General features: G+C 37.4%; 1 pseudogene; it reads left to right on the top strand.

Moving 5' to 3' along the window:
* Positions 1 to 17,648, top strand: part of LOC122755144 — a 64,510-nt pseudogene that overhangs the window by 1,456 nt on the left and 45,406 nt on the right.

A 17,648-nucleotide genomic window follows, 5' to 3' on the forward strand; every position in this document is an offset into this window, starting at 1 on the left:
CAGCTAAAACAAGCATTTATTGTCCTGTAAGGCAAGCCAGGTGTCTCACTTTGGGCTGAGAGTTCCAGAAGCTGCTGTTGCTGCTGCCCCAGTTGCCTCCATGACTCACCACTGGTGCACCTACCATGCTCTGGTCCTGCACTCACCCTGGTGTTACAGGCCTTTTAAGTTCTCTCCCTCTGAGCTTTTGTTTGCCTTGTCACTCCAAAATTTGGTTTGAGGAGTTATTTTAAAGTTGTTTGGAGGAGAGTTTTAGGAGAGTTCATCTGGGTCTTCTCATAAACTCCATCATCTTGGCTCTCTAATTGTCAGTTTTGAGGACTGAAGGTCAAGCCTATTTGTAGCCTTCTGGCATAGAGGGAGTGGACTATGGGTGCTGAATGTGGCATATTATTCCTAGACATGGGCAATGTGATGATTTATTTGTTGAACTGTACTGTTTTGTTATCTGTTATTTATTATCTATCCAAGGAAAATTCTATTGGGAATTGAGGGGGATCCTGGTGGTAAGAAATATTTGAGAAATGATTATAATATTTAAAATAAAGAGAAGCAGCAATACAATATTTCCAGAGATCAAGACAGAAAAACAGAGAGAGAGAGAGAGAGAGAGAGAGAGAGAGAGAGAGAGAGAGAGAGAGAGAGAGGTAGAGCTTAAACAAATGGAAGCTTATAATTTGGTTTTTTAGACAGATCAGCAAAATTTCTCAACCCATGAATGCATCAGACTCTTATCATAACACATCCTTAATGAAGCTGTGATGAGTGCTCAAAAGGAACCATTTTCTAAGTAGACAGTGGGGTGTGTTCGGGGACACACATTTCACTGAAGGTGACTATAGGCCAACATTCTTCTAACAACGTCAATACAATTTGGTGACTGCTTCCCCATTTATTTTCCAAGACAGTAATTGCAGACCTGTCCTGTTCTGCTTTCATGGTACTTGTTACCTTTTTTGATCAGAGCCAGCAAGAAGCCTCACCAAGTAATATCTTTCAGGGTTCTGTTGTCTTGAGTATGATCCTCAATTCCTGTCATATCTGGAGCAAATAAATACATGGGGTTGCCTAGGTTGCAAAGGACAATGGTTACTAATCAAATTAACATGAAAGGTTTGGTTTCTTTTACAAGGATATAAATCTATTTGTAATACCCTTTAGTGAAACAATGTATAGAGTAGAAAATACTGATTGCTATGCCTCAAATATTCAGATTTTCTAGGGAGAATATTGTATTGTTTGGTAGTAAGGTGCTTCTTTTAAAATTTTATTTATTTAATTTTTTTGTTTGTTTTTTGTTTTTTAGTAGGGTGCTTCTTAAAACCTAAATGAGTCACTGCTAGATAGAATTTTCAGTCATGACTATGTTTGATGTGTTGTTTTTTTATTCAGACCTATGATTTATTGGTGTAGAGAAATCCCAGTGAGGAAATTCTCCTCCCAATGCAAATCATCCATTTCTCTTGAGATTTACCTGAAGCACTAAGAGGGAAAGTGACTTGCCCAGGGTCACACAACTAGTAAGTGTCAGAGGCTGTATTTGAACATAGGTTTTGACTCCAGATTCAATTCTCTATGCACTGTGCCACCTCCTGCTTCCTATGTCTATAGATCATTTAAGGAAATACACTGTTAAAGTTTTGATTGTGTGTTATATTTCTGGACTTTGTAAAAGGCCCATCTTTTTTTTAAGTATTCAGTTCTCTAGTAATACATTTTCTGCTGCTGATTCTGTATCATTTATTCATAAAATGCAGTCACCTCTTTATGCCTCTCTTTCTCTGTATCTCCCCATTGTACTTTGGATGACCCAGAACATTTGGTTTTTCTGAGACTGGGATATTCTAGGCTTCAAAGTCAGGCAATAGCCCTTCATAAATATTTTAAGTATTAGATATTTTATCAATGTAGGGAACTCACAGCATGGGCATTCCTTCCACCAAGTGAGAGTGCCACTCAACTGTAACTTTAAAGATAAGTCCTAGGGAGTAGCCTAGGAGACATACACGTTAAATGACTTACCTAGGGTCACATAGCTAGAAAGTATCAGAGGTAGGATTTAAACACAGGTCTTACTGAATCTAAGCCTGGCACTCATAGACTTAAAGAATTTTAGAGTTGGAGAGGACTCACCCCCCACCTGTCACCTGGAAGTATCTCTTAAGGTACCAAGGAAATGGGTAGAAGGCACCTCAAGGATATGTTGCAGCCAGCTCAACCTGGAGGAGAGCTGAGTGTTAAATTTTCAGTGTATTTCCTTTGGAAATTGGCAAATGCTATGAATCAGGGACTTGACAACCCAGAGAACAGGACCAGACCCTAAGAATTCCTCTAATGTAATTTGTTTCTTCTATCCTAGCATACAGTCCTCCAAATTTTCTGATTTGTCTGTTCTATAATGGCCAATCCAGGCCCATTATGGAGCATCTGGGCCCCCGGATGGGTGATGTCCCTGACCCCTCTAGCTGGGACGCAAGGCCTTTTACTCAGGTCACCAGGGCGAGGGAAACCTTTTTAACTCTGATGCAGAAGTCATCCTGATCTTTGGGGATCCTTCCAAATTCAAGGGTTTGATTGTATGTTTTTAAATACACAGAAGGCAGACAGTCCTTAAGAAAAGAGCCAGATTCAGAATGATCATCTGTCTTCTTGTCTGATGTCCCTAACCTCTTGTCTCTTTGGGCCCTAAATGTTTCATTTACATGAATATCCTACACTGGGAAGTGTGGGAGGAAGGAAGAGATATTTTTTGTTTGTTCATTTGTTTATTTTTAACATCTCCCATCATTGTGGAGCCCATATAATGGGAACTCTTGGGGCTTTACTGACCATAACAGTTGGTCAGACAGCTGTACTACCACATGCTGTTTGGGGTCAAAGACATGTCTCAAAATATCAATGAGCTTAGGGAATGAGGAAACAGTATACCCACCATATTGTTATACAACTCCAAAGTTTGGCCAGTAAAGAAAATGACTGGAGTGCTAAAAGATCAATACTAGTGGCCTTCTACCCTATACCATCCTGGACCTGTCACCTTAGTAGAACAAGTGGACAATGCCCCCAGCAAAATGGTAAGTGGAAACCTTCTTTATTTCTAGCGATAAAGAACATTAGAATCAGTTCACTTTCACTTCAGCTAGCAAGGAGAGATAATTCTGTCCTATGGCTTCGTCATATTTCCATGTTTCTACTATGCCTCTTGAGAGGCTACATAGATAGTATCCCACCAAAAAGACTTTTGGAAGAGATGGTGGGTCTGGTATTCAGATTCCTAGTGGTTGGTCTGCCAGTGGTGGGAAAGTACAGAAGTACTTCTGGTCAGTTACAACTTTGAGCAGCCTTTGGAAAGGACCTATCTGTTATATTTCCAACTTCATAAAGTCATCCTCTTCCAACTAGTCTAGCTGCTCCAACAAAAGAATCCCAATGTTTAAAAGACCTCTTTGGCTTTTGGAGTCAGCAAGTTCCTCATTTTGTTACAAAGCTTCTCAGATCTTTAATGGACAAAAGCTAGTTGACACAATGGATAGGGCACTGAGCCTATAGTCAGGAAGACCTGAGTTGAAATCTGGTCTCAGATGCCTACTAGCTTTGTAACTCTAGGTAAGACACTTAAGTTTGCTTCAGTTTCCTCAGTTGTAAAATGGGAATAATAATAGTAGTTATACACAGGATTATTGTGTGATGATGAGATAATATTTGTAAAGAGCTTAACAGTGCCTAGCACATAGTAGGCTCATAACAATCCTCCTTCTATTGATGGAATCACATCTGTTGTAGTAGACACTGCCCTTGTCTCTGTCACATAACACTCTTTGTTCCAATAAGCTAAAGATTACTGGTCTCGAGGGGATAGACAAGATAATGGCAAAGGATCAGGGAAACTTCAATTCCATTCTTGGAACAATAACTGAGAGTATAGGTAATTGATCAATCAATGAAACAACAGGCATTTATTAACCACCTATTACCTGCTGGACACTAAGCTATGTTCTGGGGATACAAATAAAAAAAAAGAAAATGATTTTTGCATCCTAATCTTTCTTCATTTATGCTTTGTTAATTCCAAAACAAGATCTCCAGGCCCTTCCATTTTTACTGCTACTGTATGACATTTGGCAATTTGGCTCCATTGTCCTTATCTGCAAAATGAGAGATTTGTACTAGGTAACCTTTGAGACTTCTTCTAGTGCTAAAGCTATTCTCCTATAACACAATGACTAGGTGATCTCCAAAGAGGTAGGTGGTACAGCGGATAGAGTGCTGGGCCTGGTGTCAGAAGACCTAAGTTCCAATCTGGCCTCAGAAATGTACTAGCTGTGTGACCTTGGGCAATTCATTTGATCTCTTTTAGTCTTAGTTTTCCTCAACTGTAAAATGGGGATAATAATCACATTTACCTTTCAGGGTTGTTATGAAGATCAAATGAGATAACATTTGAAAGACGTTTGGCATAGTAACTGGCATAAAGTAAGCACTATAAAAATGCTTGTTCCTTTCTCTCCCTTCCAAGCCAAAATTCTATGACCCTATCAATCAAATGGCTAAAATGTCAAGCTCATATCATTGAATAAAATCCATCAAAGCATCAAGTTCAGCATTTGTGGACAGGTCAGGATTGGTCATAAATTAAGAGTGAAAAGGGTGAATGAGCTAGAGGTAAAAGAGTGATGAATCAAAATTGGTTATAATGAGAGAAGGCATTTAGCTATGCTTTGCTGTTCAGTTCATTTAAATCTTTCTGGAAATAGTATTTCAATGTGATATTAATATAGAAGTAGAGGCAATTCATATGTGTTAAATATTTATATCATCATTTTTTTAAATTATGTTTTATAGAAAAATCTGTAATTGGGGACTGATCTATGTTTTTATTTTAATTGTGCTCCATGTCATTAACTCCCCACAGCCACTGATTTGCAGAGTCCTATAACCTCTAATAGGCCAACTAGAGAGAATCAGAAAGTATTAGAAGAGAGTGTTGTCCACTCACCAACCTTTTGATGCAGTCATGACTGCCCAACCCTTAGGTAGATTTTGCCCCTATGACCTCAAGAAGTTCATAGCACAGACTAATGCACAAACAAGGGCACACTCAACATGGAATGGGGGTTGAGCAGTGCCCACAAACAGAAGATGAAGAGAAATTCACTCAGGTAACCACACTCCCCGCATGCTCTGTCACCAAAAGGTCTCACCTGGCTTCCACAAACCCAGCACTACTACCACAGTACAATGAGCCTACCAAATAGCAACCCCAAGCTTGGCTTTCCCTTCTTTTATCTAATCACAACTGACAGTGTCAGAATTTGAGAAGCTCTTAGTGATTGCTATCTTTAGTATCTTTGTTAGGGGTACTGGCAACAACTGAAGTCTTCTCCACAAACTTCCTGAATGTGGTAACACATGTCTCAAGAATATGGAGACCCAGAGATTCCCTGCTTTAAATTGGCATCACCCTGCCCCTGGTGACTGCTATGGAGTTACATGTATAGTGCCTAGGATGAGTTAACTCATCAGTAGAATAATTCAATGATCAGGACTATCACAGGATTCCTTCAACCACTGAACCAACATGCCTTGGACTGCTTGGACAAAAGCTGCACTGATAGGCTAACAGAGTTATCTGCTTTCAGGCAAAAGTCTTTCATGGAGAATGGCTGCTCTACAGATCAAGTGTTATATAGCCTGCTGATATAGTTCTTACAGGGGGCAATGAATAATTACAGTTTTATGTGGCTAGAAGAGTAACTCATTTATGCCAGAAGTGACTGAAAAAGTTGGTGTCACCTCTAATCTGCTTCTTCATTTCCTGTCTTTGGAGCCAAAAATAACATTTTACAGGTATCCACTTTCCTGCAGATGCTTAACCCTTAGGTCTTGTCACTGTTCTTTGTCAACTGGGCAAAGGAGGCATGGTACAAGTGACTGGAGTGCTAACATGGCTAAATGCTTGCCTAGAGGCACCTTAGATTTTTCTCCCACGTGCCCATCCTTCTCCCTTCATGCCCCCCTCCCCCATACCCTACATCTCTGGACCATTTTCCCAGGCTCCATGAGAAACAAAGAGTGGATGATTTTTTTTTCTGTGTATCTTCCCAGCTCCAGTATGCATCTTTTTGGGGGCACCCCCTGAAGGCAAACTGACATCTGCATTCCATACACTATAGAACCAACACACAATGCTTTAAAGCCTCTCAGAAAACCTACAGGACAGTTAATATGATTTAAGCCTATATTTAAATTTTATGAGACTCATTTTCAAGGCTAATAACCCAGTTTACTGTGCACAATATCAAATGCAAATTTTATTACTGACTTGGTAAAAACCAAGACGATAGTCATTAGCATATCTCCCTGCATCACCCTTTTTAGCCAAAAGGTGCACCAGGAGTAACAGTGGGGGTTTTTATATGTGTTGTAAATTACAGTTACTATCTCATTAGATAAACACATTTAAAATCAGGTTATCATTCACTTATATATCAGAAAGTTGTTTGTTCAATTGCAGCTAGTCTCATATTCCAACATATGGTGCATGAAATTCTTAGACTAATAAAATTTCAAGGTACAGGGAGCTGGTGTCTTGGAAAAAACTGTTTCTGCTCAACGAATGGCTCGATATAATCTGTAATTGCTTTGAAACAATTACGCAGCAGGCTGTTTTGTACTTAATAGTATTTACATCCTTGGTTTTATTAGCAACAAAATGTGAGTGGAACTTGTGAAAGAGAAATTAATTTTTCCACTAAAAGATGTAAACTTTTAAATGAAGGATCCAGCAGATTGAGGAAATGGAAAATGTGGTGTTAGAATCCCAGTTTCTTCCTATACTTTGGGATCTTTAGGATTGCTCAGTAATGGAGTCTGTATTCATTCAGTTTGCAATGTTTTGAAAATGAAGAACCACACTTGTTGTCCTAACTTGTTCTTATGAACAAGATACCTAGAATCCCAGATTATCAGAGTTGGAAGACACCAAAGAAGCCATCTATCAAATGACATCTGAAGAAGATACTTAGAATTGTTGCCTTTCTCCATTTTTAGTCTAGGTATTATGAACTGTAAGGGTCAGGGGACTAATAACTAATACTTAGGACTTTTTCCCCCATTAGACAGAATTGGGGAAAGACACATATGATAGCAAGACTCAACTCCACTCCCTTCAGCCCTGGGATGATATAGAAGAGCAACTCTTTTGATAGGGTACGGAAAAGAGAGTAGGCATAATCCCAAAGTCAGGCTAAATGAGTTATCAGAGTCCCTGCAGAATACCAACATCCAAAGGGTTGAGATAAACCAATGAACTGGTTGCTCATCAAAGAATTCAGAACCAAGGCAATTTGCCAGAGATTAAAGGGTTTGGGGGGGGGGTTGTGTTTTTTTTAAAGGAAAGTGCAAGGCACTCTGGTACAAGCTATTTCCCCAAAACTTAAATCTTTTAATCATGAAGGCCCACAAATGCCCCACTCTTAGTGTGGTTATCTTACACAAAACTAGCCAATTCTCTCCATGCCTCTTCCAGACTAAAACCCCTGCCTAATCATGGGGCTGTATACAATCCACATTAACAAAACAAAATTTGAGCAGGTGGATAATTCTTAAGATCATATAGTCAGAGCTCTAAAGAAACTTAAAAAAAAACCCAACAGATGTGATTTCATTGGTTTGGGGAATTCCCAGGTCAGGAAACTGCTTCTACCAAAGCTAGTCAGCATCTTCTCTCTAACTTACAGTTTTAGAGAGTTACCTAGTTGCACAAAGAGTTACCTAACAGCCTTAGAATGATATAGAAGAGCAACCCTTATTTGAAAATGAGGAGGTAGGGCCCAGAGAAGAGAGCAGGACAATCCACTCAGTGGAAGGGGTGAAGTTGACTTGTTCAAGGTCATACAGTCAACATGTGTTAAGGGCAAAATGTCTATAAACCAGTATAGAGTGAAGTGAGCATAACCCAGAGAATAATGTATATAATAACAACAGCATTATAAAGAAAAACAACTTTGAAAGATTTTAAAACTCTGATAAATGCAATGGCCAACCACAATAACATGGGATAAATGATGAAGCATTCTAACTACCTCCTGACAGAGAGTTGATGAACTCAAGGTGCAAAATGAGCCACAGATTTTTGGATATGGGTAATATGAAAATTTGTTTTTTCTTGACTATTCATATTTGTTGGTTTGGGGTTTGTCTTTTTTTTTAATTTAGAGGTGGGGTGGAAAGGAGGGGAGGACTAGCAATAAGTGTGCCAAAAAGAAAAGAAAGGAGAGTCATTGATATATTTTTTTTATCCTACAAAAGAGAATAAAAGGAAGGCCTGAAGGAAACATAGACAAGCAGGATAGCTTTGAAAGTCATGTGTTTATTATGTATTTAAAAGAAAAAGTAAGCTATCTGTAATATGAATTAATGGTTTCATGTACAATCTTCTTTTTAATTTTTTGCTTTGTATATGGAAATGCTCATTTTACTTCCTATCTGCTAATTAAAAAAACACAACAGAGACAGAAGACATTCTACCAAATTCCTTTTATGATGCAAATAAGTTCCTTATACAAAACCAGGAAGAAAAGAGAATGGGAACTATAGGCCATTTTCACTAATGATTATTGTTTCAAAAAATTTAATTCCTTGCAAGAAGATTAAAACAATACACTCAAAATTCAATTTATTATGGTCAAGTCAGACTTACATGAGGGGAGTTGGAGGATGAAGTATGGTTCAACATTAGGAAAACAATGAGCATGGTTAATCATATAAACAACATAAAAACCAAAAATAACATGCTATGGTTTTTTATAACTTAGAGATAAAATACTCATTTATTCTTTTGAAGCAAAATTAAGTAGCTTTGGCATGAACCTTTTTATTTGTGATCACAAACACATCTCTAAAATGAAAGACCAGTATTATTTAAATGGAAAAACTCTGAGAGCTTTCCCAATACATGCAAGAGGTAAAACAAGAACAATTCTTTTTCCACAATTCTAGAAATGTTTCCTATAGCAAAAAGACAATGGAATGAAATCGATGCTGTAAAACATTACTAAAGAATAAATGAAACTTTATTACCCCCATTTTCAGACAACCTGGTGAGACATCAGACTACTTAGAAAATACCAGGGAATCAATTTAAAAAACAATTAAGATTATTAATACCTTTAGTAAAGTAGCTATATTAATAAAAACAAATCCAGAAAATTGTCAGAATTTCCATAGAGTATTAAAAAAGAAAGCAATAAGACCCAATAATAAAAGAAATTTCATTTAAAATTGCTCCAAAAATATATAAAACATCTGAGACTTAAACTTCCAAGAGCTACAAAGGATTAATATCAACATAACTACAAAAAGGGGTGTGTGTGTGTGTGTGTGTGTGTGAAAATATGGGAAGGCAAATAAGAGAGATTCAGTGCTCATAATTGGGCCAGGACAATGCTACCCAAATTAATTTATAGTTTTAATGCTATACTAGTCAATTACCATGGGGACACTTTATAGAATTAGAGAAACTAATGACAAAACAAATTTGGAAGAATAAAAGGGCTATTTCAAGGGTAATATTAAGAGAACATTAGCAATGATAGGAGCATGGCATTGTCAGATAGACTATACTATAAAACAGGAATCATCAAAATTATTTGGTATTAGATTGAAAATGGAAAAAGGATATAAGTGAAATAGATTAAATAAGAATCAAAAGCAATAGAAAACAATGGCCCAGTGTTTGATAAACCTAAGAACAAAGAATGAACTAGAACACAGAAAGACCCAAGAATTGACAAGAACTGTTGTCAATACTAGAAGGAAATTTGACAGAAGATTTTGACCAGTTTAATATGCCATAATGAAGAATAAGCTCCAAATGGTTAAATGACCTGAATATAAAAGGCTCTATCATAAAAAATAGAAAACAAATGTAATTACCTTTCATAATGGTAGCTAGAGGGAAAGTTCCAGACCAGAGATAGAGGCAGTCATAAAAGATAAAATAGATAATTGTGAATATGTAAAATTAAGGAATGCTTTTGTACAAACAAAATCAGTGCACATAGAATAAGAGAAACAGTTAAATTGGGAAATTATTTCCATTATTACTAATAAAAGCCTGGTTTGTAAGATGTAAAGAAAATTGACATAACTATAAGGACTAAAGTAATTTCCCAATATTTGAGTGGCCAAAGGGCACTGTAAATGATCATTTAACATATGGAAACATATTCCAAGTCGTTAATCATAAGAGAAATACAAATGAATACAACTTGCAATTTTCACCAGAATATTGGCAAAAATGATCCCCCAAATGGAAATATCAGTGTTGGAGGGGCAGTTGGGAAGATGCGCACACTAATATACTATTGGTGAAATGGCAGATTGGTCTAACTCTTCTGAAAAACAATCTGTAATAATAAGAGAAAAATCACTAAATTGTGTATAATCTTTGGGCCACTGATTTTTATCCTGGAGTACATACCCAAAGAAAGTCAAAGTAATAGATGGCAGGGTAGTATCCTCAGTAGAAATAGAGAAGTTCAGAAGAGGAGTTGGTTTTAGGGAAAAACTCATGAATTTTATTTTTTACACTACTAGACATCCAGTTTGAATTGTCCAATTCAGACTTGCAAATGGCAATCATAAGAGCATAGATTTAGAGCTGAAAGGAACCTTAGAGCTATTGAGACTAATACCCACGATGCCCGGAGGTGGGATGCATCCAAAATGATTTGCTACTGAGTATGAAAAGCTGCCCATTCAATAGCTTTGAAAAGAGAGATAAACTTCCACTACCTTACTTCCTTCCTGTTTGTTAAATATGTTGGAACTCTATAAGCTCCTTTTTAGACTTCCAGCAAGGGATAAGGTAGAGGAGTTGTACTCCCTGCTCATCCTTTTCCTCCACTTCCCAGAAACTGTGCTAGCTGTTCACATGTGTCAGGGGAGCTTCTACTAAGTGATCTGGAGACTGGATGCCCATTTTCAGGTTGCTTCTTTTGATTTGTGTTTCATTCTGTAAGTACAGATAACCAAAAAGTGAACCTGATGTTAAGATTTTACTGTTTGGTTGGCAAACTCATGAGCTGGAGAGACCTGGTTCCAATTTGGGGGTAACCAGCAGGAAGAAGTCTCCAAACAATTTCTCATAGGAAGCTACCAGTGTTTGGGCAGAGATGGAGACCTTAATGAGTTGATCAGATGGTTTGGTGATTGTTCAAACAGTGTGATGATACTGAAATGACAATTTTGCAATTCCATAAATTTTGTTTCCTATTTTAATGTTTTAAGCATTAACCTCCCAGGAGAGCATAAGAGAAGGGGCAGGTTATATGTAATGCTTTAAGTACTTTTCAATGTATGCCTACACGTCTTTTGCATTTTAAAGATTTCTTTTGTGATTGAGGAAATAAATGCCTGTCCTATATTCCATCTATTTCATATATTGCATTTCCTTTTACAAAGGAACATATTAATCCCTTTTGGGGAGACACTAGATGTGAGCCAAACCCAAGCTTTAAGAGATTTTCCTAGAGGCACCTGGGGAGGGGTCCCAAGGACCCAGAACATGTGAGAAGAGCCTGACTCTTCTTTTTGGGGGTCAGCTTCCCCAGGGCATAAATAAAGTCTGTGAGTCCAGAACTAGGGCCCTTTAATAGAAGAGGATACCCCAGATCCCTGGGCCATAGGCTTTTGAACATTTAACCATTTGCCAAGTCTTGCTAATTTTTACATCCACAGCCTCTCCTACATCTGTCCCTTTCTCTATACTCACACAGCTCTCATCACCTTTCACCTAGACTATTGTAATAGCCTCCTAATTAGTCTCCATGCTCCAAGTTTCTTCCTTCTCTAATCCATTTTCCACACAGCTGCCAAATTGGTATTCCTAAACCACAGGTCTCACCATGCCAATCCCCGTTTAAAGAGTTCCAGTGGCACCCTCTTGCTGCTAGGATGAAATACAATTCCTCTGTTTGGTTTTGAAAGCCCTTCCCAATCTAACTCCAGCCTCCCTTTCCAGGTTAACTGCACACTATTCCCCTTCCCACACTTTACATTTTAGCCAAATTGGCCTGATTGCTCTTCTCCATTCTTAGGATTCCATCTCCCATCTCTTTATTTTGCACAGGCTGTCCCCCCATTCCTGGAATGCACTTTTTCTTTTATTTCTACCTTTGTAGAATTTCTAAATTCTATCAAAGCTCAGGTCCAGTGTTATTTCCCATAGGATGAGGCATTGTGGAGGAACTACAATTGCTGTCAGAGGTCCTTGGTTTAAATGCTGACTTTGGTCAAGTCATAACTTTCTGGGCCTCTATGGAATTAGGGGGTTGGGCTAAATGACCTTTAGGGTCTCTCCCAACTCTAAATCATTGGCCCTTAATCCCTTCAGTTGCTGGTGCCTTTCTCCTGGAAATTACTTTGGACAGATTTTATATTTCATCATCTCTGTGCATGTTATATTACCTGGAAAAAAATGAAAGCTCTTTTAGGGCAGGAACTGTTTGATTTTTAAGTTTGCATTGTCAGCTCTAAGCACAGTGCCTTGCATAGAATAGACCCTTCATAAATATTTGCTGAACAGAGGAATGAATAAAATCATCTACTTTTGAACCACTACAGGGTGGGCCAAAAGTTATGAAGGGGTTTCAATATTGAATAACTCCTTTATTTTTTGTTTTTAATTCATAATACCACAGCATCATATACAGTATATATATGAAATTAATTTATATTATGTGTGAAAAATCTAACCTTGTAAATGACAAAAAATAAAGAAAAAATAATTTTCAAAAAGTTATTAAAACATAGTGACTTTTGGTCCACCCTGTAGAAAGGTTTTAAAAAAAAATATATATATATATATATATATTAAGCAGAAACAGACTCCCTTATAATTTCCATCAATCAGTGGCTTTCTGGGTCCAAACAAAATAGGATTTCTATTTGTCAACATCCTATTTCTCAACCCTTCAAAGATTTGACTATCTCCCAACAAAATTATCTTTTCTCCAGAAAAAAAAAACAAAACAAAAAACCTGTTAATTTCCTTTAACTTTTCCATATATAATGTAATTTCCAATCCCCTTTTGATTTTGGTTCCCTATAAACATACTCCAATTTACTAGCTTATCTCCAAAAATGTGATGCCACAAATGGAACACAAGAGTATTCCAGATGTGACCTCCCAAGATAGAGAACTATCATCTCCCTCATTCAGGATTAGTATACTTCTTTTAATGAAACTTGAGATTTAATTAGTTTTCTTTGTTTTTTTGGGGTGGTGGCAATGAGGGTTAAGTGACTTGCCCAAGGTCACACAGCTAGTAAATGTCAAGTGTCTGAGGCTGGATTTGAACTCAAGTCCTCCTGAATCTAGGACCAGTGCTTTATCCACTGTGCCACCTAGCTGTTCCCAATTTCATTAGTTTTGAGGTTGGTTGCATAACATAATAATAGAATTTTATTGTCATTATTATTAATGCAATTTAAGATTACATTAGGGTTCATCATTGTTGTTGCATCACCCCCACTTGTTCCAGAATGTCCTAAAATTCCTGTTAGGTATCAATCAAGAAACATTTATAAAGTACCTACTATATGCCAGACACCCCACTAAGCAGGAGACAAAAGGGAGTTCCTGATCTCAACAAGCTTACAGTTTAACGGAGGAGACAACAAATATAGACCAAACAAGTTAAACAGAAGATGAATAGGAAATAACAACAGGAAGGTACTAGAATTTAGAGGGGTCATGGAAAGTTTCCTGTAGAAAATGGAATTTTAATATGTTTGTGAACTTGTTATTGCCATATCTGATGATAGTCACAAATCATCCCATATGCAGTAGGCCACTTGACTGGATAATTTACCACTTTCCTATTCTGTCAATGACAAGCAATTACAATCTTTACAATTCAGTCCTACGGATCTGCCCATTATCCAGATAAGAATTTAAATGGACAAAAAAGAAAGGAGAGATACTGTGGTACCATGAATGCTAAATCTGTAATATATCCCAAATACCCCTCTGCACCCCTACACCTCTGATCCATTAGGCACAACGGAAGAGGAATGAATAAGGAAAGGGCTCCATCTTTTGGGTTGGCCCTACCCATAAAGCTTTGAAAGACAGGTTCAAGAACCAAAGAGCAGGGAAAGCCAGGATGGGCCCATCATGGGCAAAACAGGTAGAGGGGTAACCAGCATATGATCTTTGCGGAAGGGAAACAAAGGTGAGGTAGGACTCCATAGGCAAGGAGAGAGTTGGCTTCCAGTCTTAGTCATTTTTTTATGATGGAACCATAATAGGGAAGTTGTACCTCTAGGCAAGAGCAGGCTATTGAGGTGAGCATCTAAGCAGGGAGATTTGAAGGCAGGACCAGAGCAGAACAGTGAGCAGGGAAGAAGAGTGGCCTAAGGAGGAATCTTCCTAAGGAGGAATGCCGATTGCTGTTGGTTGTGCTTGAGGAGGAACTGGAGCTCAACAAGTTTAATCCAATCACTAGTTCTCTCAAACAAGGAAACATTGAACCACCTGGAGATTGTGATTAGATCAGCTTCAATGAATCATAGTGGGAGTATCCAATGGGAAGACTGACTATAAGCACCTAAACTCCTGGGTTTGGGGCATGTCTATAGATTTGTTAAGGGCTGCCTAGGTTTAGAAGGAACCTTTGACAAGTAAGCTACAAAGTAGTTCTTCTGTTTTTGTTTTTGTTTTTTGTTTTGGGGTTGTTGGTTTTTTGCAGGGCAATGGAGGTTAAGTGACTTGCCCAGGATCACACAGCTAGTAAGTGTCAAGTGTCTGAGGCTGGATTTGAACTCAGGTCCTCCTGAATCCAGGGACGGTGCTTTATCCACTGCACCACACCTAGCTGCGCCACCTAGCTGCACCCCCCACAAGTAGTTCTTCTAATATATATTGACTTGTTCCTCTTCGCTAGCTTCTTCAGTAGAAATCAAGCCATGTTTCTGTGGTTGACTCCATTATATGCTTTTATGTAATCAGGGTATATTAAAAGGAAATGAAGCATTAAGATGAAGAAGATGGAGTTTTCCTAGTGGATGGGAGTTTTAATTAAGAGTTTAATTGGATAAAAGCCATCTACACCATATCCTGAGTCTAAAGAAAGAACCACTTCCATCCGTAAGAGACTTTGACCTAGACAATATAGGTTAGCTGTTTCCTTATAACCATAGAAAAATTAGCATTTTTATAAGCACCTTCTAGTGTTGCATGTATCCGGGTATGGTGGGAATGTATAAATAGTATCTGGTTCTTATTGTAAGCAGACTTATGCTAATAGTCAGCAGTACTTCTTGATGGGTTAAACGTTTATTATAGAAAACATGTCACTTGGACTCATAAAGGCATACAATTTTAGAACAGGAGAAGACTTTCAAGGTCACCCAGTCAAACTCTATTTTCATACAACTGAAGAAACTGAAAACCCAAAAGGCTAATTGCTAAAACACAAACACACACACACACAATGTCAATGAACCAGTTTGTGGTAAAGATAGCACCAGAAGCCAGGTCTCTTCAGATTAGTTCAGTGCCCTTCCTAGGATTCTAAAATAAAATCCTAGAATTTAGTGCTGAAAGGAAGACTTTTGAGATCATTTTTACTGATAAGGAAATAGGCCCAGGGACATTTAGTGACTTGTCAGAGTTCACACAAATCACAGTCATAATTGCTATTTATTTTAAAGAGAGCTTTAAAGTTTGCAAAGTGTTTTAGATAATGTGTCATTTGAGTCTCACAACAACCTGGTGAGGTAGGTGCTGTAGGTATGATCATTGTTATTTCCCAGGCAAGAAACTGAGGCATAGAGATGTTAACTGACTTTCTTAGAGTCTCCCCAGTTTGTAAGGCTCAGGGGTGGGATTTGAACTCTGGTCTTCATCACTGAAAATCCAGTTCCCTTTCCCTCCATCTCTTTCTCCTTTTTCTGTGTCAGTAACTTGTTTTTAACAGATTAGTTTAGTTATTTTCATTGCACAATATATTTTTTCCTCATTTTATTCTTTCTTCTAATTTTCTATTAATTTTGATCTTTAATTTGCCAATTCAGTGATCTAACACACAGCTGATTTGGAAGTAACTCCCACACTAGTAAAAAGGAATTTCCTTTCTGTTAAAATATAACTGATATCCTTGGGGGGCAGGGAGGATGTAATTTAGTGTTTGCTATATTCATCACCTTCTGATTCTTTTGAAAAAGTATTAAAGATTTACAGGCACGAGGCATTTGTGTAGGCTTCAAAGTTTTGGTCTCCCCTATTATTTTCAGGAGTGTACTGGAGTGAGCTCTAAATGGCAGTCAATTGTTAAAATTTCAGTGTGGGCAGAAAATGCTACAAATCATGACTTGATTTATTGTTTTGCTGATTGTCTAGTCTTAAGAAAGTGTTAATGATGTGCCTTTTACTTAAAAATGCATCATGGGGGCAGCTAGATGGCTCAGTGGATAGAGCACCGGCCCCGGAGTCAGGAGTACCTGAGTTCAAATCCAGCCTCAGACACTTAACACTTACTAGCTGTGTGACCCTGGGCAAGTCACTTAACCCCAATTGCCTCACTAAAAAAAAAATGCATCATGAATACACTTCTCTTGAGGGGGTTGTTAAACATTTACCTTCACACCCTAGCTTATTTTCCCACATTTCCCCCACTCTCCTCACCTATGCATTGAAGTATCAAAATTTGTGTTGATTTAAGTTAGAGGGTCTTCCTGAGTTTTTTAAAATAGAATTTCTCTACCTCTTCATAATCTGTAAAAGATATTGCTGTATAAATTGCAATTATTGCAACTTATTATGGTCTTTTTGAAAATATTTATCATGAGTCGTCATTTATTAAGCATTTACTATGTGCTACATCTTACGAAGAGCTGAAGATACAGATACAAGAAGAGTGAAAGGAAGTATCTGCCCACAGGTGGCTTTCATTTCAAAGGTTACAATATTTATATATCTATGTCTAATCTATCTGTATCTCGATATTTATATCTATCCACATAGACATAGTTTGATAACAGTTGATATATCTATTTCTACCTCTATACATCTATCTATATCTATAGATAGGTAACTTTCTATAAATGTCTTTATCTACATCTCTATCTACATCTATCTCTCTATGTATATATCTATCAACATTTATCTATGGCTATATATCTGCCTCTATCTCTCTCTAAATATATCCATTTATATCTAACTATATCTCTATATATTATCTCTATAGACATATCTATTTACATCCCTATTTACATATCTATCTATATTTATTTTTTAACAGTTTGAAGAGAGTTTTATTATATTTGAGTAAGTGTGACTTCTTGTGTCTAAACATATGTTAATAAAATGTGAATATATTTCCCCAAATACAGAAAAGGATGATCTGGTTTTTGTGCTCCAAATGAACATTTTTCTGGCAACGAGGAAAGGTTGTGAGCTTCTTTTCGCAGCTGTGAGCTGTTTAGAATAGCAAAAGCCTATCTTTTTTTGAGATGTTACAGCTTTAAAGCCTGGGAACGTGAATTCTTTTAGGCAAAATGGATTTAGAGAAAAAAGTGAAGCACATTCAAATGATGCACCAAAAACATGGAATTTATAGAATGCAAAAATACTTATGGTG

Source organism: Dromiciops gliroides, chromosome 4 (genome assembly GCF_019393635.1).
Source record: "Dromiciops gliroides isolate mDroGli1 chromosome 4, mDroGli1.pri, whole genome shotgun sequence".
Classification (NCBI taxonomy): Eukaryota; Metazoa; Chordata; class Mammalia; order Microbiotheria; family Microbiotheriidae; genus Dromiciops; species Dromiciops gliroides.